Genomic DNA, 6101 nt, shown 5'->3' on the forward strand with positions numbered 1-6101 from the left:
GTGAGTGTGCTCCGGGAGAGGGGTCGGCCAGACGTAAGGCGCCCCTAGGGAGGTATTTGGAGCCTGGCAGGTGGTTGGGCGCAGGGAGGTGGGTGGCTCAATGCAGGAGCGCCCCCTACTGGCCCGCCACAGGAGAGACCTCAGGAGGTCACATCTAGGCCAACCCCTACTCCAAGCAGGACCAGCCCCAACTACATCATCCCAACCAAGACTTTATCGAGCTGGGTCTTACACACCTGCAAGGATGGAGACTGCACCACCTCTCTGGGGAGCCTGCTCCAGTGCTTCACCGCATGGCTTGCCTGGCAGATGTAGCTTAGCTGGCAACACTCACTCACTTGGAGGCAGAGAGGAGGATGCTGGGAGCACCAGCATGATGGAGCAGGCCGTGCATACCCCAGAATGGGTGCACAGAAGGGGTGATTAGCTCTGTTCGGAGGACCGATCCAGCCCATCGTCTAGCTCACAGGGCTCTCCATGGGTCCAAAAATGTGGGACCCATTAATAACCACTCCTCTGCTACCCAATTTCCAGACCTGTGGGGTCCCAGTGGGCTTGATAGCATAGCTTAGCAGGCTATATCAGGGGCATGGGGCTGAGATAGGATAAGGTGAGATGCAGGATCTGATTTGGATGTCACGAGGCAGGATCTAGGTGCGCGGGGCTTGATCCAGGTAGCTGTGCCTGATCCAGATGGTGTGACTAGGGAGCTGATTGCACGGGACCTAATTCAGGCCCTGACCCTGTGGATCCAGCCCTGCACCACACATCTGGCCCGCAGAGCCAAGAGGTGGAGCACTGCAGCTCTAAACAAATGAGAGGGACAGCACGGCAGCTGGGAAGCAAGGAGGTGAAGGGACTTGGCCGTGGTGACACAGGCAGTCAGTGGCAGGGCTGAGGCGAGACTGCTGTCATCTCTAAGATCATAAGCTGTCGTGCTGAGGATGCCTTAGCTGGACTGGAAGAGCAGGCCCTGAATGCTAGTGCCCCGGCTGGGTGCGCCTGGAGAGCTGTTAGCAGCCCTGGATCTGCTGTGACAGCCACCAGCTGCTGGCACAGCTGGGGGCAGGTGAAGTCTGTGCCCCTTTAGTGCAAAAGGGCATCATGGTCTGGCCCAGACACAACAACAGTCTGTCGCTGCGAGGGATGGGTAGCACAGGCTGTGTCTCTGAGCGGCTGAAGCCTGGCTGGACTCAGTCCCCGCGCACCTGGCCGTGCACCGGGCAGAGCCCTGCCTGCTCTTTGCATCACACACATCCATGCTGACGACCGCGGGGGCCAGTCTCGGCTGCCCTCCCTTTGAGCCGCGCCGCCTCTGATAGGTAACATCACAGCGTGCCTCCGTGTGCCACTTCCGATTAGTGCCGCATCGCCTCGGAGGTTACCGCTTCTCCCAGCGGCTCATTATGATCGGCCCCGCGCTGGCCCTGGCCTGGGCCATCACCTGCCACTGCTGTCATTGCTAGAGACAAGCAGCGATGGGGAGTAATGCGGTGTTTAATTAGCCCTCCGGCGCATCTGCCACGCTGCGGGCAGACCGCGAGCTACAGCCCTGTTTGCCATGCTGTTCCCAGGCTGGAGCGGCGGTGGCACCCGGCAGAGCTCGGCTCACAGGGACCAGGATGTGCCCTCGGACGTATTGCATGATCCCATCGCCTGCTTGACAGGGGTGCAGCTCCACCGATGGCAAGGGACTTCTCCCAGATGAACGTTGGCTGGAGAGTGGCATTTGGCTCGACATGGTTATACGGCCTGGGGGTCCCTTCACATCCCGGCTGCCTGGTACGTTGCATCGGGGAAAGCGGCTGGATTTCCAGGCTGGCAGGTCCTTTTCAGGCTCATTCCCCAGTACGACAGAGCCAGGAGCGCGCTCTCTGACCAGGCCCTTCAGGACCATCGCCCTCTCTCTCGTGCTGAGCAATGCACAGAGATGCTGCACTTAGCAATGACGCTTTAATGAACAGCAAATATACTCAGGGGGCCGAGCGCACCGGCGTCTGGCTCTTTCCTCACGCTGGCGTTTCACTCCATGCTTCGCACGGTCCCCGGGGCCTTCTCCATCATCCCGCAACCTCGGCAGATAATTGGAGGCAGCGATATTATAGATTCCAGCAGGCCAGGGGTCAACTGGCTTCATTTGGTAAATCTAAACACACAGCTGCTCCCCAGAGCTGGGGGGAAGCAGGGGTGCAGCTGCCCGAGGGTCTACACCACCCTGGGGGTTTTGCTTCACTAGAAACCGATAGCGATTGTCTGGTATGATAGGGAAACCCAGCTCTGGCATGGTGGTGTGCTCAGTAGATCTCAAAAAAGGCTTTGCAAAGGAGGATGGTGTTATCCACCCCGCCCCAGCTCCCTGAAATCTGTAGCTGAGAAAACGGCGGCACAAAGCGATACATCAGGGACTAGATCGAAGGGTCCTGGCCTGTTTTTGGCCTGCTGGACCACCCCAACCCTCCAGCACTGCTGTTGTTTCTGGGTCTCTGCTGCAAGCTGCAGGCAGGGGCCCTAGTTGTGCTTGGGCTCTGCCACTGAGCTGTACTGAGATCCTGTGCAAATCGTGTAACCTTCCTGGGGCCACCTTCGTCTCTGCTGGGCTGATGCTCACCCAGTGCAAAGTGATGCTGTAAGAACCAGCTGACGGGCATGCGGTCCTTAGGAGGAAGATGGTGAGTGCTAAGTGCTATCGATGGGGCTTTTATACTTCTGCACAGCCTTTTAATAATAACGGTCGTTCTTAAATGCACCCAGCCTAGCAGCATCTATGAACCGATGTCCCGGCTGCTCTCTATCCCCATCCATCACCAGCGACAGTTGAATGAAATGCTCAGTCTAAGACAAGCTGGCCAGAGACAGGCAGATCGCTAGCAGCCCGGGGAGAGAGGGGGGCAGATTCAATTCAGCCCCATGAGCATCAGAAAAGTCTTATTACTAGCCCCTGGAGGTATCTGATTTTCAGTAAAGGGTTTTAATGGTAATTCATGGTACATTTCCCCACTTTTGATGTAGCTAGGGAGGGGTTATATCACCCACATCCTCTGGGCGCTGTAACCTTGTACCTGCTACATCTTGGATCTACTGCAGAGAGTTTCCGAAGATATTTCTTCTCCCTCCTCGGGGGCCATTTGAATAGTTAATAGGAAGTCAGACGAGACCCGGGCACAGCGTCTCTTCCATGCTAAGCAGAGGGATGTTTAACAGAGGCACCAATTCCAAGGCAGCGCTTTCTCCCAAGCAAATCTTTAATTACATTGCGATTTCACTGCAGTCATTATTATTATCCTGTTTAATTGATTTTGGGTTGAGGACGTGCGTCTCTTTTGCGGCCGGGGATGAGCTGTGGTTGCCAGATGCCGAGGCAGTGACCAGACGTGGTGGGTATTCGCCCCTCTCCGGAGGGCGAGAACAAGGGTCGTGTAGCACGTCTGTCTTCTCCATGGGGCTCAAGAAGGATGCAGGGCTGCTGTCTACACCGCTACCTGATTGTACCAGGAGCCCTCACAAAGTATGAGACACCTGCCTTGCATGTGCTACACCCTGAGATGGGTGAACTGCAGCTGTCTTACAGCAGTGCTCACACCAGGCAATAGGGCCATGGGGTAGATGCCCTCCAAAATCAGAGGATCACAGACAATGAGGGTTGGAAGGGACCCCAGGAGGTCACATCTTGTCTGACCCCCTGCTCCAAGCAGGACTATGGCTGCTTTGAGTCCATCAGGGTCCATGAGGACTATGGCTTCATCATCTCTGCTTTTGGGCTGACCACATGGAGCAGAGAGATAGCACTTCATTTGTGGTATCCAAAGGTGCCGTGGCCATGTCTCTGGGGTGCACAGATGATGGTGGGAAGGCCCTATGTGGAGGGGGCATTTCCCTCTCAGGTTCATTGGCTTTGTGGGAAGGCTGCCTTATTACCACCGTGCCAGATACATCAGACATCCCACGGGATCCTAAATCTCCTTCGCCAGTGCTGGCTTTTGTGACGTGCTCAGCTCCCCGCCCCGGCAGTCTGCTTGAAACTTGACTCCATTTCAGACCCCACCCAACAAAGCAAAGCCATAGCAGGGTCATGTGTTTTTTTACCTTACAAAAGCCACCCTGCTCAAAGCAGAGGCATGCAACCTTTGAACGGAGACGTGCTGGTTTGGTGAGATGAAGATGGAGCTCTGGGACGTGCTACTGCAGAGGGGACAGTTTCCGGGGGTGTTGTATGGGATGGGCCCATTCACAGACCCTAGCAGGGATTTTGCTTTTTCAGCCTTTGACATCCATAGCAACTGGGTCTCTCACCAGCAAAAAGGGCCTGTTCTGCTGTCATCAAGAGGTCTGGCTTGAGGTCTTTGTGCTACTTCAGCCCAAGTGCCTCCTTTGGGAATTTGCTTTGGCGTGCCTTTATACATCACTATCTCTGGAAAGACATGGGTCTGCAATGTAGTCATTCATCCCCATTCTCCTTTATGGATGTGAAACATGGGTGAACTACCCCCATCATCTCAAGAGCCTGGAGAGGCATCACCAATGGAAAATCCTCCACATCAAATGGGGAAGACAAATGCCTACACCTTTGCCAAATGCCACACAAAGGCCAACATCTTTGCTGAAGCAAATATTACCCGCATTGAGTCGATGATCCTCAAGCACCAGCTTCACTGGACCAGGCATTGTGCCAGATGCTTGATTAGATGCCTAAAACAAGTGCTCTGCTCCCATCTTAGTAATGGCCTGAGATCCCACGGTGGCCAGAGGAAATATTACAGGACACCTTGACGGCAGACCTCAAGAAGACAGATGCTGACATCATGAGCAGGGAGGAGCTGGCTGCCAACAACTCTAATGGTGCCACCTTTGGTGCCTGCCACTTTAAGGGCCTGAGCAGGCAGCAGGGCAGCCAGCAGGTGACTGTGGTGCCAACCAGGAGAGTCACATGGCCAGCAGGAGGCCACCTGATTGGAGGAGGGCCTAACTGCTAGCAAATAAGAGCAGGCCCTGAGCAGTAGAGCCAGCACTTGCTGCAGGGAGCTGGAGAGACAACACTGCCTGCCTGGCATAAGCAGCCCCAGTGAGGGGGTGGATTAGTGGCCCCAGTGAGGGGGCAGAGTAGTGACTGGCAGCCATGTAGAGTAGGGCCTTATGGGGCCTGAAGGACTGCACATAGGCTGGCTGGAGTAGCTGGACTGGAGGCCCTAGTGAGGCTCCAGTGAGAGGGGAGGAGGCCCAGGCACATCTGAGGACATCTGAGGCCAAATTGGGCCAGAGTCCGAGTGCGGCCCAGTGAAGGGGTCGGGGGAGTAATAGTGGACTCGAATGTCATCTGCAAGGCAAGGGACACAGTAAAGGGGAGGTTTGGAGACGTGTATAATGCCCTAGGCATTGGAGCATAAAATGGGCAGCCTCCTGCAATTTTCCATCTTCTTTTATGCGTTAAGGCACGGCAGGTAAGACAGGAGAGACTGCCCTAGAAAGGCGGGCAGGCCAACATTGCGACCAGCCTCAAGGTAGTCTCCTGTCAGAGCAACAATCTCAAATGAGCAGCATATTTCCCTCGAAGCAGAGAAGAGAGAGCAGAGGAAGGAAAAGGAGAGAAATCCCAGCCTACAGCCTATTCACCCTTGAGGAAAGACCTGCAACTTCTGCAGACAGATCTATGGCTCATGGATTGCACTCTTAAGTCACCTCAAGACCCATCAATGAGCCGCGGTAGAGATCATCCTTGAATCAAGGGATTGCCAACATCAACTACTTCAGTCCTGCCTAAGCCATGCAACATCAGGTGTGAAGGGGGTGTCATAAGGCTGCTTCAGCAGCGCAGGTACGAATTGCACCCTCAGAGCATCCCAGAGAACAGCAACCCAGAAGGTACCTCCAGGGTCACCTGGTCTTGCCCCCAGTTCCTGAAGGCAACAACATGATCTTCGCCACGCATCCACCAAGGGAGATAATTCTGTGCTCCTTTATGGTGGGAAGGACGGGTTTTTCTTTTACATTGCTAGTCTAGAAGACCCTCAGAAGGGTTCAGTCAACTGAAAGGCTCAAAGGTGGTAAGCAGGGACAAGTAGTCCAGCCTGGAAAGCAGGAGAAGTGAGCCTTAGGGATCCATTCTA

The 6101-nt window shown here is 55.0% G+C and overlaps 1 long non-coding RNA gene across 1 annotated transcript in view; it reads right to left on the minus strand.

The window, feature by feature from the left end:
- LOC109321888 overlaps positions 1-5640 on the minus strand; it is a 6404-nt gene extending 764 nt beyond the window's left edge. The window contains exons 1-2 of the long non-coding RNA XR_002104194.1: positions 5629-5640; positions 2210-2215 (exon numbers count right to left, since the gene is read on the minus strand). This is a non-coding gene — a long non-coding RNA (uncharacterized LOC109321888). The remainder of the gene's footprint in view (positions 1-2209; positions 2216-5628) is intronic.
- Between the last annotated feature and the right edge of the window lie 461 nt (positions 5641-6101).

Source organism: Crocodylus porosus, unplaced genomic scaffold, assembly GCF_001723895.1.
Source record: "Crocodylus porosus isolate Cpor-Errol unplaced genomic scaffold, CroPor_comp1, whole genome shotgun sequence".
Taxonomy (NCBI): Eukaryota; Metazoa; Chordata; order Crocodylia; family Crocodylidae; genus Crocodylus; species Crocodylus porosus.